The sequence below is a fragment of the Arvicanthis niloticus genome, chromosome 14 (assembly GCF_011762505.2).
Source record: "Arvicanthis niloticus isolate mArvNil1 chromosome 14, mArvNil1.pat.X, whole genome shotgun sequence".
NCBI lineage: Eukaryota > Metazoa > Chordata > Mammalia > Rodentia > Muridae > Arvicanthis > Arvicanthis niloticus.
Genome location: NC_047671.1, coordinates 76,123,751 through 76,144,455, shown reverse-complemented (window position 1 = coordinate 76,144,455; position 20,705 = coordinate 76,123,751).

Below are 20,705 nucleotides of genomic sequence, written 5' to 3'. Positions count from 1 at the left end.
CCTGTGGTGGACAGTGGGAAGGACTTTTATGTTGTGGACAGTTGTAAGAACATCTCTGTTGTGGACATTGGGAAAGACCTCCCTGTGGTGAACTGTGGGAAGAATGAACCTTTGTGGACAGAGAGGATAACATCACATAGGTGGACAGTGGGAAGGACATCACTGTGGTGTACAGTGGGGAGGACGTTTCTGTGGTGAACAGTGGAAAGTAGGTCTATGTGTTGGACAGTGGGGAGGATATTTATGTTGTGGACTGTGGGAAAGACATCCATTATTTGGACATTGGGAAGGACCTCCGTGTGGTGGACAGTGGGAAGCATGTTCCTCTCGTGGACAGTGGGGTGAAACACCATATGTGGGACAGTGGGAAGAACCTCTCTCTGGTGGACATAGGGGAGGACATCATTTAGTGGACATTGGGAAGTATGTTCCTGTTGTGGACAGCAGGGTGTACCTTTCTGTGGGGGATAGTAAGAAGGACATGCCTGTAGTGGACTATGTGGAGGACGTCCCTTTGGTGGACAGTGGAAAGGACATCCCTGTGGTGAACATTAGAGAGGACTTCCCTGTGGTTGATAGTGGGAAGCAGGTCACTGTGGTGGACCATGGAAAGGACATGCCTGTTGTGGACAGTGCGGTGGACATCCCTATGGTGAACAGTGGTAAGGACATCCCTGTGATGGACATTAGAGGGGACTTCCCTGTGGTGGACAGTAGGAAGGAGGTCCCTGTGGTGGGTATTGCAAGGACATATATGTTGTGGACTGTGGGAAGGACATCCCTGTTGTGGACATTAGGAAAGTTCTTTTGGTGGACAGTGGGAAGGATGACCCTCTTGTGGAGAGTGGGAAGGACATCCCTGTGGTGGAAAGTGGGAAGGACATCCCTGTTATGGTCTGAGGAGAGGATATCATTGTGGTGGACAGAGGGAAGAAAGTCCCTGTGGTGGACAGGAGGGAGGACCATTCTGTTTTGAACTGTGGGAAGGACATCCCTGTTGTAAAAAGTGGGGAGGACATCCCTGTGGTAAACAGTGGAAAGGACATCCCTGTTGTGGACAAGGCAGAGAACATTTCTGTGGTAGACAGTGGAAAGGACATACCTGTGGTGGACAGTAGAGAGGACTTCCCTTTGGTGGACAGTGAAAAGGAAGTCCCTGGGGTGGACATTGGAAAAAGATATATTTTGTGGACTGTTGGAAGGACGTCCTTGTTGTGGACATTGGAAAAAACCTCCTTGTGGTGAACAGTGGGAAGGATGTCCCTCTGGTGGACATTGGGGAGAAACTCTCTGTGTTGGGCAGTGGGAAGGATGTCACTGTGGTGGAGAGAGGGGAGGTCATCACTTAGGTGAACAGTGGTAAGGACATCCCTGTGGTGGATAGTAGAGAGGACCTCTGTCTGGTGAACAGTGGGAGGAAGGTCCCTGTGGTGGAGAGTGGGAAGGACATTTATGTTGTGGATTATGGGAAGGACGTACATTTTGTGGACATTGGGAAGGACCTCCGTGTGTTCTACAGTGGCTAACATGTCCCGTTGATGGACAGTGGAGAGGACCACCATGTGGTGGACAGTGGGAAGGACGTCCCTGTGTTGGACAGTTGTGGACAGCAGGGTGTACATTTCTGTAGTGGACAGTGGGAAGGACATGCTTGTGGACAGTAGAGACGACTTCCCCAAGGTGGACATTGGGAAAAAATCCCTGTGTTGGAGAGTGAAAAGGATATGCCTGTTTTGGACAGTGCCGAAGACATCCCTTTGGTGAACAGTGGAAAGGACTTGCCTGTGGTGGACAGTGGGAAGGAGGTCCCTGTGGTGGACAGAGGGGAGGACTTCCCTGTGGTGGGCAGTGGGATGTACATGTTTGTTGTGGACAGTGCGGGGGACATCAATGTGTTGGACATTGGAAAGGCCATCCCTGTGGTGTACATTGGAAGGGCATATATGTTATGGACTGTGAAAATGACGTCCTTGTTTTGTACATGGGGAAACATATTCTTGTGTTGGACAGTGGGAAGCATAACCCTCGGGTGGACAGTGGGGAGGTCATATCTGTGGTGGACAGTGGGAAGGACATCCCTGTCATGATCTGAGGGCAGGATATCACTGAGGTAGACAGTGGGACAGACATCCTCTTGGTGGACAGCAGGGAGGACCTTTCTGGTGTGAATAGTGGGAAGGACATCCCTCTTGTAGACACTGAGGATGAAATCCCGGTGGTGGACAGTGGAGAGGATTTCACTGTGATGGACAGTGGGGAGGATGTTACTGTGGTGCACTAGAGAATGTCCCTGTGGTGCATAGTTGGAAGTATGTCCATATGGTGGAGAGTGCAGAAGACATCTCTGTGGTGGACAGTGGTTAGGACATCCCTGTTGTGCACAGGAGCATGTCCCTGTGGTGCACAGTGGGAAGGACTTCACTGTGTTTGATAGTTGGGAGGACATCCGTGTTGTGGAAAGTTGGGAGGATGTCACTGTGTTGGAGAGTTGAGAGGATTTCACTGTGGTGGACAGTGTGGATGACGGCCTTGTGGACAGTAAGGACAACGATCCTGTGGTGCACAAGAGAATGTCTCTTAGGTGGACAGTGAGAAGTATGTCCTTGTAGTGGGGAGTGCAGAGGACTTCTCTGGGGTGGACAGTGGTAAGAACATCCCGTTGTGCACAGGAGGATGTCGCTGTGGTAGACAGTGGGAAAGATATCCCTGTGGTGGACAGTGAAGAGGACTTCCCTGTGGTGGACCGATGAAATGACGTCCTTGTGGTCGACAGTGGGAAGGACGTCCCTTTGGAGGAGAGTGGAAAGGACTTTCCTGTGTTGGACTTTTGGGATAACATCCCTGTGGGGAATAGTGGGAAATACATTTCATTGGTGGATAGTGGGGAAGATCTCCCTGTCGTGGAGAGTGCAGAGGACATCTCTGGGGTGGAGAGTGTTGCTGACATCCCTGGTGTGCAAAGGAGGATGTCCCTGTGGTGCACAGTGGTGAGGATATCCCTGTTGTGCACAGAAAAATGTCCGTGTTGTGCAAAGTGTGTAGGATGTCCCAGTGGTGAACAGTGAAAAGGATGTCACTGTGGTGGACAATTTGGAGGATGTCCCTGTGTTGGACAGTGGGAAGGACGTCCCTTTGGTGGACAACAGGGAGGACTTCTCTACAATGGACTGCATGAAGGACGTCCTTGTGGTGGTCAGTGGGGAGATGACCCTGTGGTGGACAGTGGGGAGGAAATTTCTGTGGTGGACATTTGAAATTACATCCCTGTGGTGGACAATGGAGAAGAGCTACCTGTTGTGCAGATTGGAGAGGACCTCCCTGTAGTAGACAGTGCGTAGGACATCCCTGTGGTGGACAACGAGGAGTACTTCTCTACAATGGACTGTATGAAGGACGTCACTGTGGTGGTCAGTGGACAGGATGTCCCTGTGGTGGACAGTGGAGAGGATGTCTCTGTGGTGGACAGTTGAAAGATATACCTTTGTTGGACAGTGGAAAGTATGTTACTTTTGTGGATATTGAGAAGGACATTCATGGTGGAGAGTGGGTAGGACCTTTCTGTGGTGGACATGGGAAAGATATCCCTGTTGTGGACAATGGGGAGGATGTTACTGGTTTTGACAGTGGTAAGGACATCTCTGTGGTAGACAGTAGAGAGGACCTTTCTGTAGTGAACAGTGAGAAGGTCCATGTCTTGGACAGGGGGGATGACATTTATGTTGTGGATTGGGCAAAGGATGTACATGTTGTGGACATTTGGAAGAACCTTCATGTGGTGGACAGTGGGAACCATGTCATTCTTGTGGACAGTGGGGAGAAACACCATGTGGTGGACAGTGGGAAGGACGTCTCTGTGGTGGACATAGGAAAGAATATCATTTAGTGGATATTGGGAAGTACGTTCCTGTTGTGCAAAGCAGGGTGTACATTTCTGTGTAGAGAGTAGGAAGGAGGTGCCTTTTGTGGAAGTGCAGAGAACGTCTCTTTGGTGAACAGTGGAGAGGACTTCCCTGTGGTGGACAGTTGGAAGGAGGTTTCTGTGGTGGAGAATGAAAAGGACATGCCTGTTGTGGACAGTACAGAGGACATCCCTCTGGTAAACCGTGGAAAGGACATCCCCGTGGTGGACAGTAGAGAGGACTTCCCTGTGGTGGACAGTGGAAAGGAGGTCCCTGTGGTGGACATTGAAAGGACATACATGGCGTGGACTGTGGGAAGTACGTTCCTGTTTTGAACATTGAAAAAGACCTTTTGGTGGACAGTGGGAAGGATGAGCCTCTTTTGGATAGTGGGGAGGACGGCACTGTGGTGGAAAGTGGGAAGGACATCCCTGTTATGGTCTGAGGGGAGGATATCACTTAGGTGGACAGAGGGAAGGACGTCCCTGTGGTGGACAGCAGGGAGGACCTTACTGTTTTGAATTCTTGGAAGGACATCCCTGTTGTAGACAGTGGGGAGGACATCCCTGTGGTGGACAGTGAAGAGGAATTCCCTGTGGTGGACCATTGAAATGACATCCTTGATGTCAACAGTGGGAATGACGTCCCTTTGGAGGACAGTGGGGAAGACATCCGTGTGGTGGAAAGTGGGTAGGATGTCCCTGTTTCTGTGCTGAGGATATTCATGAGGTGGACGACGGTGAGGACTTCCACGTAGTGCATATTTTTGAGGACAACCATGTTGTGGACAGTGGTAAGGATGTCCTAGTAATACACAGGAGGATGTCCCCGTGGTGGACAGTGGGAAGGACATATATGTTGTGGACTGTGGGAAGAACATCTCTGTTGTGGACATTGGGAAAGACCTCTTTGTGGTGAACTGTGGAAAGAATGCCCTTCTTGTGGACAGAGGGGAGGATGTCACTTAGGTGGACAGTGGAGAGCACCTACCTTTGGTGGAGATTGGCAAGGACCTCCCTGTGGTAGACAGTGTGTAGAACATCCCTGTAGTGGACAGTGGGTAGTACATTCCTGTGGTGGACACTGGGGAGAACGTCCCTGTGGTGGACAGAGGAAAGAACATCTCTGTTGTGGACAATGGGAAGAGGTCCCTCTGGTGGACAGTGGAAAGGACATCACTTTGATGGACATTAGAGAGTACCTCCTTGTGGTGGACAGTGGGAAGGAGGTTACTGTGGTGGACAATGGGAAGGACATTTATGTTGTGGACCTTAGGAAGAACATCTTTGTTGTGGACATTGGGAAAGACCACTTTGTGGTGGACAGTGGGATGGGTGTGCCTCAGGGGGACAGTGGGGAGGACCTCCTTGTGGCGAACAGTGGGAAGGACATCCCAGTTATGATCTGAGGAGATGATATCACTGAGGTGGACAGAGGGAATGACATCCTCTTGCTGGACAGCTGGGATGACCTTTCTGGTTTGAATAGTGGGAAGGACATCCCTGTTGTAGACAGTGGGGAGGACATCTTGGTGGTGGACAGTGGGGAGGATTTCACTGTGATGGACAGTGGGGAAGATGTTACTGTGGTGCACTGGAGAATGTCCCTGTGGTGCATAGTTGGAAGGATGTCCATATGATGGAGATTGTGGAGAACATCTCTGTGGTGGACAGTGGTTAGGACATCCCTGTTGTGCACAGGAGGATGTCCCTGTGGTGCACAGTGGAGAGGATGTCCCTGTGATTTACAGTGTGGAAGATATTCATGTTGTGGAAAGTGGTGAGGACATCCCTGTAGTGGACAACTATGTTGTGGAGAGTGGTAAGGATGTCATTGTGGTACACAGGAGGATGTCACTGTGGTGGACAGTGGGAAGGACATCTCTTTGGTGAACAGTGGAAAGGACGTTCCTGTGGTGGACAGTTAGGAGGACCTCCTTGTAGTGGACAGTGGAGAGGATGTTTCTGTGGTGGACAGTGGTATGTACATGTTTGTTATGGACAGTGAGGAGGATGTCAATGTGGTAGACAGTGGAAAGGACATCCCTGTGGTGGACAGTAGAGAGGACATCCCTGTGGTGGACAGTGGGAAGGAGGTCCCTGTGGTGCACAGTGGGAAGGACATATATGTTGTAGACAGTGGGAAGGATGTCCCTGCTGTGTACATTGGGACAGACCTTCTTGTGGTGGACAGTGGGAAGGATGACCCTCGTGTGGATAGTGGGGAGGATATCCCTGTGTTGGACAGTGGGATGTACATGATAGTGGGAGAGACATCACTGTGGTGGACAGTGAAGAGGACTTCCCTGTGGTGGACCATTGAAATGACATCCTTGTGGTCGACAGTGGGAATGATGTCCCTTTGGAGGACAGTGGAGAGGACATCACTGTGGTGGACAGGCAGAAGAATGTCCCTGTGGTGGACAGAGGGGAGGATCTCCCCGTGTTGGACAGTGGATAGGATGTCCCTTTAGTTTACATTGCGGAGGATATGCTTGTGGTGGCTGTCGGTGAAGAATTGCATGTAGTGCATATTGTTGAGGACAACCATATTGTGGACAGTTGTACGAATGTCCTTGAAGTACACAGGAGGATGTCCCTGTGGTGGACAGTGGGAAGGACATAAATGTGGTGGACTGTGGAAGAATGTCCCTCTTGTGGACAGAGGGGAGTACGTCACTTAGGTAGACAGTGGAGAGGACCTACCTGTGGTGGAGTTTGGAAAGGACCTCCCTCTTGTAGACAGTGGGTAGGACGTCCCTGTAGTGGACAGTGGGTAGTACGTTCCTGTGGTGGACACTGGGGAGGACGTCCCTGTGGTGGACACTGGGGAGGACGTCCCTATGGTGGACTGTGGAAAGAACATCCCTGTTGTGGACAGTGGGAAGATGTCCCTGTGGTGGACAGTGGGTAGTACATCACTTTGATGGACAGTAGAGAGCACCTTCCTGTGGTGGACACTGAGAAAGAGGACCCTGTGGTGAACAGTGGAAAGGACATTTATGTTGTGGACTGTGAGAAGAAGATCTCTGTTGTGGACATTGGGAAAGACCCTCTTGTGGTGAACTGTGGGAAGAATGTCCCTCTTGTGGACAGAGGAGAGGACGTCACTTAGGTGGACTGTGGGAAGGACATTCTGTGGTGGACAGTGGGGAGGATCTTTTTGTGGTGGACAGTGGGAAGGACATCCCTGTTGTAGTCAGTGGGGAGGATGTCACTGGTTTGGACAGTATTAAGGACATCCCTGTGGTAAACAGTAAAGAGGACCTTTCTGTGGTGAACAGTGGGAGGAAGGTCCTTGTGTTCAACAGTGGGGAGGGTATTTATGTTGTGGATTGTGGGAAAAACATCCAAGTTGTGGACATTGGGAAGGAACTCCTTGTGGTAGACAGTGGGAAGCATGTCCCTCTTGTGGACCATGGGGATGAAATCCATGTGGTGGGCAGTGGGAAGAAAATCTGTTGTGGACATAGGAGAGGACATCATTTAGTGGACATTGGGAAGTGCGTTCCTGTTGTGGACAGCAGGGTGTACATTTCTGTGATGGACAGTGGGAAGGACATGCCTTTTGTTGACAGTACGGATGATGTCCCATTGGTGTACAGTGGAAAGGACTTCCCTGTGGTGGACAGTAGAGAGGACTTCCCTGTGGTGGCCTTTGGGAATTAGGTCTCCGTTGTGGACATTGGAAGGACATATATGTTGTGGACTGTGGGAAGGACATCCCTGTTGTGAACATTGGGAAAGAACTCCTTGTGGAGAACAGTGGGACGGATGTCCCTCTGGAGGATATTGGGGAGGAATTCACTATGGTGGACAGTGGGAAGGATGTCTCTTTGGTGGAGAGAGGGGAGCTCGTCACTTAGGTAGACAGTTGTAAGGACATCCTTGTGGTGGATAGTAGATAGGAACTCTCTGTCGTGAACAATGGGAAGAAGTTCCCTGTGTTGTAGAGTGGGAAGGACATTTATGTTGTGGATTGTGGGAAGGACATCCATGATCTGGACATTGGGATAGACAATTTGGTGGACAGTGGGGAGGATGACTTTCTTGTTGACAGTTGGGAGGAGGTCCCTGTGGTGGAAAGTGGGAAGGACATGCCTGTTTTGGTCTTAGGAGAGGATATCACTGAGGTGGACAGAGGGAAGGACATCCCTGTAGTGGACAGCCGGGAGGACCTTTCTGTTTTGAATTGTGGGAAGGACATTCCTGTAGTAGACAGTGGAGAGGACATCCCTGTGGTGGACAGTGTGTAGGACCTTCCTGTTGTGGACAGTTGGATGGACATCCTTGTGGAAGACAGTGAGAAATATGTCCCTGTTGTGTACATTGGGATGGGTGTTTCTGTAGTGGACAGTTGGGAACATATTTGTGTGGTGGACAGTTAGGAAGATGTCCCTGTGGTAAACAGTAAGAAGTAATTACTTTTTGTAGACAGCAAAAGAATGTCCATGTGGTGGACAATTGGAAGGATGTCCAAGTTGTAGATAGTGGTGAGGTTCTCCCTGTGGTGGACAGTAAGTAGGATGTCCCTTTGGTGGACAGTGAGGATGACATTTCTGTTTTGGACAACTGAGAGGATGTTACTGTGGTGGACAGTGTGAAGGCTGTCCCTGTGGTAGACAGCAGGGAGGACCTCTCTGTGGTGGTCAGTGGTAAAGATGTCCCTGTGATAGACAGTGATGAGGATGTTTCTGTGGTGGACACTGGAAAGGAAGTCCCTGTTGTGGACAGTGGTGAGGACCTCCCTGTCGTGGTTATTTGAAAGGATATCCCTGTGGTGAACAGTCAAAAAGATGTTTCTGTGGTGGACAGTGGAGAGGACCTCCTCATGGTGGAAAGTGGAAACTACATCACAGTGGTGGACAGTGGTGAGGAACTTTCTGTGGTGAGCAGTGGTGAGGAAGTTTCTCTGGTACAAAGGAAAATGTCCCTTTGGTGGACAGTGGGAAGTACATCTCTGTGGTGGACAGTAGAGAGAAACACACTGTGGTGGACAATGGGAAGAACATTTATGTTGTGGACAGTGGGAAGGAAGTCCCTGTTGTCGATATTGGGAAGGACCTCTTTGTGGTGAACAGTGGGAAGGATATCCTTCTGGTGGACAGTGGGGAGGACATCTGTGTGGTGGATAGTGGGAAGGACATCTCTGTGGTGGACAGTGAAGAGGACTTTTCTGTGTTGGACATTTGGGATGGCATCTCTGTGTTAATTAGTGGGAAAGATGTTCCTTTGTTGGATAGTGGGGAGAATGTCCCTGTCATGAAGAGTACAGAGGACACCTCTGGGGTAGAGAGTGTTGCTGACATCCCTGGTGTGCAAAGGAGGATGTCCCTGTGTTGCACAGTGGTGAGGATATCCCTGTTGTGCACAGAAAAATGTCCCTGTTGTGCAAAGTGTCTAGGATTTCCCAGAGGTGAACAGTGGATGTTGGAGAATGTCCCAGTCATGGACAGTGGGAAGGATGTCCCTTTGGTGGACAACAGAGAGGACTTCTCTATGGTGGAGTGTATGGAGGACGTCCTTGTCATGGTCAGTGGTGAGGATGTCCCTGTGGTGGACAATGGGGAGGATGTCTTTGTGGTGGACAGTTGAAAGATGTACCTTTTCTGGACAGTGGGAAGAACGTCATTTTATTTGACAGTGGGAAGGACATCCCTGTGGTAGACAGTGGGTAGGATGTCCCTGTAGAGGGCAGTGGGTAGAAAGTCTCTGTGGTGGACAGTGTGTAGGACATCCCTGTTGTGGACAGTGGGGAGAATATTTCTGTGGTAGACAGTTGAAATCAAGTCCCTGTGGTGGACAGTGGAGGGGACCTACCTCTGGTGGAGATTGAGGAGTACCTCCCAGTGATAGAGAGTGCGTAGTATGTCAATGTGGTGGACAGCGGAAAGAACATCCCTGTTGTGGAAAGTAGGGAGGACGGCCCTGTGGTGAACAGTGGAAAGGACATCACTTTGATGGACAGTAGAAAGAACATCCCTGTGGTGGACAATAGGAAGGTGGTCCCTGAGGTTGACAGTGGGAAGGACATTTATGTGTGGACTGTGGGAAGAACATCACTGCTGTGGACATTGGGAAAGACCTCCTTGTGGTGAACTGTGGGAAGAATGTCCCTCTTTTGGGCAGAGGGGAAGACGTCACTTAGGTGGACATTGGGAAGGACATCCCTGTGGTGGACAGTGGAAAGGACATCCCAGTTGTGGCCAGTGGGGAGGATGTAACTGGTTTAGACAGTGTTAAGGACATCCCTGGGGGGACAGTAGAGAGGAGCTTTCTGTAGTGAAGAGTGGGAAGACAGTCCATGTGTTGGACAGTGGTGAGGACATTTATGCTGTGGATTGTGGGAAGGACGTCCATGTTGTGGACATTGGGACGGACCTTTGTGTGGTGGACAGTGGGAAGCATGTCACTCTCATGGACAGTGGGGAGAAACAGCATGTGGTGGACAGTGGGAAGGACGTCTCTCTTGTGGACATAGGAGAGGACATAATTTAGTGGACATTGGGAAGTATGTTCCTGTTTTGGACAGCAGGGTGTATTTTTCTGTGGGGGAGAGTGGGAAGGACATACCTGTTGTGGACAGTGGGAAGGATGTCCCTCTGGAGGACATTGGGGAGGAACTCCCTGTGGTGGAAAGTGGGAAGCTCATTCCTGTTATGGTCTGAGGGAAGGATATCACTGAAGTGGACAGAGGAACAAACATCCCTGTTGTGGACAGCAGGGAGGACCTCTCTATGGTGGACAGTGGTAAAGATGTCCCTGTGATAAACAGTGGTGAGCATGTTTCTGTGGTGGAAAGTGGAAAGGACGTCCCAGTTGTGAGGACCGCCCTATCATGGATATTGGAAAAACGTCCCAAAGGTGAACAGTGGAAAGGATGTTCCTATGGTGGACAGTGGAGAGGACGTTCTCATGGTGGAAAGTGGAAAGAACTTCACAGTGGTGGACAGTGGTGAGGACCTTTCTGTGGTGGACAGTGTTGAGGAAGTTTCTCTGGTGCAAAAGAAAACGTCCCTTTGGTGGACAGTTTAAAGTACATCTCTGTGGTGGACAGTAGAGAGAAACACACTGTGGTGGACAGTGGGAAGAACATTTATGTTGTGGACAGTGGGAAGGACATCCCTGTTGTAGATATTGGAAAGGACCTCCTTGTGATGAACAGTGGGAAGGATATTCCTCTGGTGGACAGTGGGGAGGACATCCCTGTGGTGGATAGTGGGAAGGACATCTCTGTGGTGGACAGTGAAGAGGACTTTTCTGTGTTGGACATTTGGGATGACATCCCTGTGATGAACAGTGGGAAAGACGTTTCTTTGTTGGATAGTGGGGAGGATGTTCCTGTAATGGAGAGTGCAGAGGACATCTCTGGGGTGGAGAGTGTTTCTGACATCCCTGGTGTGCAAAGTGGCTATCCCTTTGGTGCACAGTGGTGAGGATATCCCTGTTGTGCACAGGAAATGTCCCTGTTGTGCAAAGTGGGTAGGATGTCTCAGTGGTAAACAGTGAAAAGTAAGTCACTGTGGTGGACAATTTGGAGGATGTCCCTGTGGTAGACAGTGAGAAGGACGTCCCTTTGGTGGACAACAGGGAGGACTTCTCAATGGTGGACTCTATTAAGGATGTCCTTGTGGTGGTCAGTGGGGAGGATGTCCCTGTGGTGGACAGTAGGGAGGATGACTCTGTGGTGGACAGTTGAAAGATGTACCTTTGGTAGACAGTGGGAAGGACATCCATTTGTTGGACAAAAGGGAGGACTTCTCTATGGTGGACTGTATGAAGGACGTCCTTGTGGTTGTCAGTGGAGAGGATGTAGCTGTGGTAGACAATGGATAGGATGTCCCTGTGGAGGGCAGTAGGTAGAACGTCTTCGTGGTAGACAGTGGGAAGCACATCCCTGTTGTGGAGATTGGGGAGAATATTTCTGTGGTGGATAGTGGGAAGAACGTCCTTGTTGTGGACAGTGGGAAAGATATCCCTGTGGTGGACAGTGGGTTGGACCTCTCTATGGTGGACAGTGGGAAGGATGACCCTATTGTGGGAAGTGGGAAGGATGTCCCTGTGATGGACAGTGGGGAGCACATCCCTGTGGTGAACAGTTGTGAGGACCTTTCTGTGGTGCACTGGAGAACGTCCCTTTGGTGGACCCTGGGAAGGATGTCCCTGTTTTGGAGAGTGCAGAGGACATCTCTGGGGTGAACAGTGGTGAAGATGTCTCTGGTGTGCACTGGAAGATGTCCCTGTGGTGCATAGGCATGACGATGACCCAGTTGTGCACAAGAGGATGTCCCTGTGGTGCACAGTAGGGAGGATTTCCATGTTTTGAACAGTCGGAAAGAACACCCCAGTGGTGGACACTGGTGAAGACAACACTGTGGTGGACAGTGGGGAAACATCCCTGTGGTGGACAGTGGGGTTTACATCTCTGTGGTAGACGGGGGAAGGATGTCACTGTGGTGGACAATTGGAGGACGTCCCTGTGTTGAACAATTGGAAGGACATTCCTTTGATGGACAATGGGAAGGACGAGTCTGTGGTAGACAGTGGTGAGGATATTTATGTTATGGACAGTGGGGAGGATGTCCAAGTGGTGGACAGTTGGAAGAACATCCCTTTGGTGGACAATGGGAATGACATCACTGTGATGGACAGTGGAAATGACGTCCCTTTTGTGGACAGTGGAAAGGATGTCACTGTGGTGGACAGTGGGAAGGACATCTTTGTTGTGAACTGTGGGGAGGATGTCCCTGTGCTGGACAGTGGGGAGGTCATCCCTGTAGTTAACAGTACTGAGGACGTTTCTGTGGTGCACTGGAGAATGTCATTTTGGTGGACCATGGGAAGAATGTCCCTGTTTTGGAGAATGCAGAGGACATCTCTGGGGTGGACAGTGGTGAAGACGTCCCTCTTGTGCACTGGAAGATGTCCCTGTGTTGCACAGTTATGAGGACGACCCTGTTGTGCACAGGAGGATGTCCCTGTGGTGCAAGGTGGGGAGGATATTCCTGTTTTGTACAATGGGATAGAACACCCCTGTGGTGGACATTGGTGTGGATGCCCCTGTTATGGACAGTGGGGAAACATCTCTGTGGTGGACAGTGGTGTGGACTTCTTTGTGGTTGACGGGGGAAAGATGTCCCTGTGGTGAAGAGTGCTGAAGACAACTCTGTGTTGGACCTTGGTGAGAACAACCCTGTGGTGGACGTTGGCCTTGATGTCCCTGTGGCTGACAGAGTGTAGGATGTTATCCGTAGTGGACAGTGGGGAGGTTGTTTCTGTGTTGGACATTGGGAAGGATGTCCTTCTGGTAGACCATGAGGATGACGTCCCTGTGGTGGACAGTGGAAAGGACATCACTGTGGTGGACAGTAGATAGGACCTCCCTGTGTTAGACAGTTGGAAGGATGTCACTGTTGTGGACAGTGAGAAGGATGTTTATGTTGTGGACAGTAAAAAGGACATCAATTTTGTGGACATTGGGAAGGACCTCATTGTGGTGAACAGTGGTAAGGATATCTTGTGGGGGACAGGGGGAAGGACATCCCTGTGGTGGACAGTAGAGAGAAACACACTATGGTGGACAGTGGGAAGAACATTTATGTTGTGGACATTGGGAAGGAAGTCCCTGTTGTTGATATTGGGAAGGAACTCCTTGTAGAGAGCAGTGGGGAGCAGTGGGAAGGATATCCCTGTGGTGGACAGTGGGGAGGAAATCAATGTTGTGGAGTGGATAGGACATCCCTGTTGTGCCCAGTGCGGAGTATGTCCCTGTAGATTACACTGGGAACGACATCACTGTGTTTGATAGTTGGGAGGACATCCTTGTTGTGGAGAATTGGGAGGATGTCACTGTGGTGGAGAGTTGAGAGGATTACACTGTGGTGGAGAGTGCAGATGATGGCCTTGTAGACAGTAAGAAGAACGTTCCTGTGGTGCACAAGGGAATGTCTCTTTGGTGGACAGTGAGAAGCATGTCCTTGTGGTGGGGACTGCAGAGGTCATCTCTGGGGTTTACAGTGGTAAGAACATCCCTGTTGTGCACAGGAGGATGTCCCTGTAGTGTACAGTGGGGAGGACATCACTCTAATGTACAGGCAGAAGAATGTTCCTGTTATGGACAGTAGGGACAACTTCACTGTGGTGGACAATTTGTAATTTACAGTGTGTGGTTTACAGTTTGGAAGATATTCATGTTGTGGACAGTGGTGAGGACACCCCTGTAGTAGACATTGGTGAGGACAACCATGATGTGGACAGTGGTAAGAATGTCCTTGTGGTATACAGAAGGATTTCCCTGTGGTGGACACTGGGAAGGACATCTCTTTGGTGAACAGTGGAAAGGACGTCCCTGTGGTGGACAGTTGTGAGGAACTCCCTGTGGTTGAAAGTGGAGAGGACATTTCTGTGGTGGACAATGGGAAGGGGGCCCCTGTGGTGGACAGTGGGAAGGACATGTATGTTGTGGACAGTGGGAAGAATGTTCCTGTTGTGGACATTGGGAAAGACATCTTTGTAGTGGACAGTGGGAAGGGTGTGGCTCTGGTGGTCAGTGGGGAGGACATCCTTGTTGTGGACAGTGTGAAGTATATTTCTGTTATAATCTGAGGAGAGGATATCACTGAGGTGGACAGTGGGAAGGACGTTCTCTTGGTGGACAGCGGGGAGGACCTTTCTGGGGTGAATAGTGGAAAGACATACCTGTGTAGACAGTGGGGAGGACATCACGTTGCTGGACAGAGGGGAGTAGTTCACTATGATGGACAGTGGGGAGGATGTTACTGTGTTGCACTGGAGAATGTCCCTGTGGTGCATAGTTGGAAGGATGTCCAAATGGTGGAGAGTGAGAAGGACTTCTCTGTGATGGACAGTGGTTAGGACATCACTGTTGTGCACAGTGGAAATGATGCCCTGTTGTTTACAGCAGGAAGGACTTCTCTGTGTTTGATAGTTGGGAGGACATCCGTGTTGTGGACAGTTGGGAGGATGTCCCTGTGTTGGACAGCTGAGAGGATTTCACTGTGGTGGACAGTGTGGATGACAGCCTTATGGACAGTAACGACAACACTCCTGTGGTGCACAAGAAAATGTCTCTTTGGTGGACAGTCAGAAGGATGTCCTTGTAGAGGGGAGTGCAGAAGATATCTCTGGGGTGGACAGTGGTAAGAACATCCCTGTTGTGCACAAAAGTAAGTCACAGTAGTGTACAGTGGGAAGTACATCCCTGTGGTGGACAGTGAAGAGGACTTCCCTGTGATGGACCATTGAAATGACGTCCTTGTGGTCGACATTGGGAAGGGCATCCCTTTGTACGACAGTGGGGGGGACTTCACTGTGGTGGACAGGCAAAAGGTTGTCCCTGTGGTGGACAGAGGGGAGGACCTCCCTGTTGTGGACAGTGGGTAGGATGTCCCTGTGGTTTACAGTGCAGAGGATATTCGTGTGGTGTTTGGCGGTGAGGACTTCCCTGTGGTGCATATTGTTGAGGACTACCATGTTGTGGACAGTGGTAAGGATATCCTTGTAGTACCAGGAGGATGTCCCTGTGGTGGACAGTGGGAAGGTCATCTGTTTTGTGGACCGTGGAAATGATGTTTCTATGGTGGAAAGTTGGGAGGACCTCACTGTGGTGGACAGTGAGGAGGACATTTCTATTGTGGACTGTGGGATGGACATTTCTGTGGTGGAATGTGGGAAGGACATCCCTTTGGTGGACAATGGGGAGAACTTTTCTGTGGTGGAAAGTGGGAAGAATGTCCCTGTGGTGAACAGCAGGGAGGACATCTCTGTGGTCTACAGTGGGAAGGACATCTCTGTTGTGGACAGTGGAAAGAATATTCCTGTGGTGCACAGTTGTGAGGACGTCCCTGTTGTGCATAGGAGGATGTCCCTGTGGTGCAAAGTGAGGAGGATGTTTCTTTGGTGGACAGTGGGAAAGAGGTCCATGCAGTGGACTGTGGGGATGTCCATTCTGTAGTGAACACTGGGAAGGATGTCTCTGTAGTGGCCAGTGGAAAGGATGTCAATGTGATGCACATTGGTCAAGATGTCCCGGATGTGCACAGGAGGATGTCCCTGTGGTGAACATGTGAAGAATGTGCTGAACATTGGTGACGATGAACTTGTAGTGGACAGTTTTATGGTTGTGTACAGTGGAAAGGACATCACTTTGATAGACAGTAGACAGGACCTCACTGTGGTGGACATTGGGAAGGAAGTCCCTGTGGTGGACAGTGTGAAGGACATTTATGTTGTGGACTGTGGGAAGAACATCACTGTTGTGGACATTGAAAAAAACCTCCTAGCGGTGAACTGTGGAAAGAATGTCCCTCTTGTGGACAGAGGGGAGCACGTCACTTTAGTGGACAGTGCAAAGGACATCCCTGTTGTAGACAATGGGGAGGATGTCACTGGTTTGGACATGTTAAGGACATCCTTGTGGTGGACAGTAGAGAGGACCTTTCTGTGGTGAACAGTGGTAAGAAGGTCCATGGGTTGGACAGTGGGGAGGACATTTATGTTGTGGATTGTGGGAAGGACGTCCATGTTTTGGACATTGGGAAGAACCTCCGTGTGGTGGACAGTGGGGTGCATGTCCCTCTCATGGACAAAGGGGAGAAACACCATGTGGTGGACAGTGGGATGGACATCTCTGTGGTGGACATAGAAGAGGACATCATTTACTGGACATTGGGAAGCACGTTCCTGTTGTGGACAGAAGGGTGCACCTTTCTGTGGTGGACATGCCTGTTGTGGACAGTGCGGAGGATGTCCCATTGGTGGACAGTGGAAAAGACATCCCTGTGGTGGACAGTAGAGAGGACTTCCCTGTGGTGGACAGTGGGAATGAGGTCCTTCTGGTGAACAGTGGGAAGGACATTTATGTTGTGGACTGTGGTGAGAACATCTCTGTTGTGGACATTGGGAAAGACCTCTTTGTAATGAACTGTGAAAAGAATGTCCCTCTTGTGGACAGAGGGGATGACGTCACTTAGGTGGACAGTGGGAAGGACATCCCTGTGGTGGACAGTGTTAAGTATCGATCTGTGGTGTACAGTGGGTAGGATATCCCTGTTGTGGACAGTGGGGAGGATATCACTGGTTTGGACAGTGGTAATGACATCTCTGTTGTGTACAGTAGAGAGGACCTTTTTGTGGTGAACAGTGGGAAGAAGGTCCATGTGTTGCATAGTGGGGAGGACATTTATGTTGTGGATTGTGGGAAGGACTTCCATGTTGTGGACTTTGGTAAGGACCTCCATGTGGTGGATAGTGGGAAGCATGTCCCCCTCATGAACAGTGGGGAGAAACACCATATGGTGTACAGTGGGAAGGACGTCTCTGTGGTGGACATAGGAGAGGATATCATTTAGTGGACATTGGGTGTACATTTCTGTGATGGACAGTGGGAAGGACATGCCTGTTGTGGACAGTGCGGAGGATGTACTTTGGTGGACAGGAGAAAGGGCATCCCTGTGGTGGACAGTGGAAAAGAGGTCCCTGTAGTGGACCATGGAAAGGACATGCCTGTTGTGGACAGGTTGGAGGACATACCTGTGATGGACAGTGGAAAGGACATACCTGTGGTGGACAGTAGAGAGGACTTTCCTGTGGTAGACAGTGAGAAGGAGGTCCCTGTGGTGGACATTGGAAGGACATGTATGTTGTGGACTGTTGGAAAAATGTCCCTGTTGTGGACATTGGGAAAGACTTTGTTGTGGTGAACAGTGGGAAGGATGTCCCTCTGGTGGACATTGGGGAGGAACTCCCTGTGGTGGACAGTGGAAAGGATGTCCCTGTGTGGAGAGAGGGGAGGTTGTCACTTAGGTGGACAGTGGTAAGGACATCCCTGTGGTGGGTAGTAAAGAGGACCTCTCTGTGGTGAACAATGGGAAAAAGGTACCTGTGGTAGAGAGTGGGAAGGACATTTATGTTGTGGATTGTGGCAAGGATGTACATGTTCTGGACATTGGGAAGGACATTTGTGTGTTCTACAGTGGCAAGCATGTTCCTCTGGTGGACAGTGGGGAGGACCATCATGTGGTGGACAGTGGGAAAGACGACCCTGTGGTGGACAGAGGAAAGGACATCATTGAGGTGGACATTAGGAAATATGTTCCTGTTGTGGGCAGCAGGGTGCACCTTTCTGTGGAGGAAAGTGTGAAGGACAGGCCTGTTGTGAACAGTGCGGTGGACATCCCTGTGGTGGACAGTGGATAAAGCAGCCCTGTGGTGGACAGTAGAGAGGACTTCCCTGTGGTGGACAGTGGAAAGGTGGTCCCGGTGGTGGAGATTGAAAAGTATATGCCTGTTGTGGACAGTGCCTAGGACATCCCTGTGGTGAACAGTGGAAAGGACACCCCTGTGGTGGAGAGTAGAGAGAATTTCCCAGAGGTGGACAGTGGGAAGGAGGTCCATGTGGTGGACATTGGAAGGACATATATGATGAGGACTGTGGGAAGGACATCCCTGTTGTGGACATTGGGAAAGAAATTTTGGTGGACAGTGGGAAAGATGACCCTCTTGTGGACAGTGGGGAGGAAGTCCCTGTGGTCGAAAATTTGAAGAACATCCCTGTTATGGTCTGAGGAGAGGATATCACTGAGGTGGACCAAGGGAAGGATGCCCTGTGGTGGACAGCAGGGAGGACCTTTCTGTTTTGAATTGTGGGAAGGACATCCCTTATGTAGACAGTGGTGAGAACACCCCTGTGGTGGACAGTGGGGAGGATTTCACTGTGGTGGACAGTGAGCAGGATTTCACTGTGATGGACAGTTTGGAGGATGTTACTCTCGTGCACTAGAGAACGTCCTTGTGGTGCATAGTCAGAAAGATGTCCATGTGGTGGACAGTGCAGATGACATCTTTGTTGTCGACAGTGGTTAGGACATCCCTGTTGTGCCCAGTGGGGAGTATGTCCCTGTTATTTACAGTGGGAAGGACTTCACTGTGTTTGATAGTTGGGAGGACATCCCTGTTGTGGACAGTTGAGAGGATGTCACTGTGGTGGAGAGTTGAGAGGATTTCACTGTGCTGGACTGTGTAGATGACAGCCTTGAAGACAGTAAGAACAACATTCCTGTGGTCCACAAGAGAATGTGTTTTTGGTGGACAGTGAGAAGGATGTCCTTGTAGTGGGGAGTGCAAAGGACATCTCTGGAGTATACAGTGGTAAGAACATCTCTGTTGTGCACAGGAGGATGTCCCTGAGGTATACAGTGGGGACGACATCACTGTGGTGTACAGGCAGAAGGATATTCCTGTTGTGGACAGTGGGGAGGACTTCCCTGTGGTGGGCAATGTGTAGGATGTCCCAGTGGTTTACAGTATGGAGAATATTCATGTTGTGGACAGTGGTGAGGACGTCCCTGTAGTGGACATTGGTAAGGACAACCATGTAGTGGACAGTGGTAAGGATGTCCTGGTGGTACACAGGAGGATGTCCCTGTGGTGGAGAGTGGGAAGGACATCTCTTTGGTGAAGAGTGGAATGGACGTCCCTGTGGTGGACAGTTGAGAGGACCTCCATGTAGTGGACAGTGGAGAGGATGTTTCTGTGGTCAACAGTGGGATGGACGTCTCTGTGGTGGAATGTGGTGAGAACATCCTGTTGGTTGACAGTGGGGAGGACGTTCCTGTTGTGGAAAGTGGGAAGAATGTAACTGTGGTGGACAGCAGGGAGGACATCCCTGTGGTCTACAGTGGGAAGGACATCTCTGTTGTGGACAGTGGAAAGAATATTCCTGTGGTGCACAGTTGTGAGGACGTCCCTGTTGTGCATAGGAGGATGTCCCTGTGGTGCAAAGTGAGGAGGATTTTTCTTTCATTTATAGTGGGAAAGAGGTCCATGCAGTGGACTGTGGGGAGGTCCACTCTGTAGTGAACATTGGGGAGGATGTCCCTGTGGTGGACAGTGGAAAGGATGTCCCTGTGGTGCACATTGGTCAGGATGTTTCTGATGTGCACAGGAAGACATCCCTGTGGTGAACAATGGGAAGGACTTCACTCTGCTGGACATTGGTGAAGATGACCCTGTGGTGGACAGTTTTATGGATGTCCTTGTGGTACACAGGAGGACATCCCTGTGGTGGACAGTGGGGAGGACCTCTCTCTTATGGACATTTTGGAGGAAATCCCTGTGGTGGACAGTTGGGTGGACCTCTCTATTTTGTGGACAGTATGTACAACGTCCCTGTCGTGGACAGTGGGGAGGATATCCCTGTGCTAAACTGTGGGAATAATGTCCTTTTTGTGGACATTGGAAGAATGTCCATGTTGTGGACAAGGGGAATATGTCCCTATGTTGGACAGTGGAGAGGACCTCCCTGTGGTGGACATGGGTAGGATGTCTCTGTGGGGGACAGTGGGGAGGACATCCATGTTTAAAGTGGGGAGGACATCTTTTTGGTGGACACTGGGTAGGACATCTCTGTGGTAGACATTGGGAAGAATGTTTATGTGGTGGACAGAAGAAAGGACATCTTTGTGATGTACATTGGGAAGCATGTCCCTCTGGTGTACAGTGGAGAGGATATACCTGTGGTGGACAGTGGAAAGGACTTTCTATGGTGGACAATGGGAAGAATGTCCCTGTTGTGGAGCAGGCAGGACCTTTCTGTGGTGGACTGTGGGAAGGACATCCCTGTTGTGGACAGTAAAAGGATGTACCTTTGTGTACATTGGGGAAGATGTCCCTATGGTGAACAGTGGGAAGGACATCACTGTGGTGGACAGTGGTGAGGACGACCCTGTGGTGGACAGTGGTAAGGATACTCCTGTGGTGGACAGCAGGGAGGACCTCATTTTGGTGG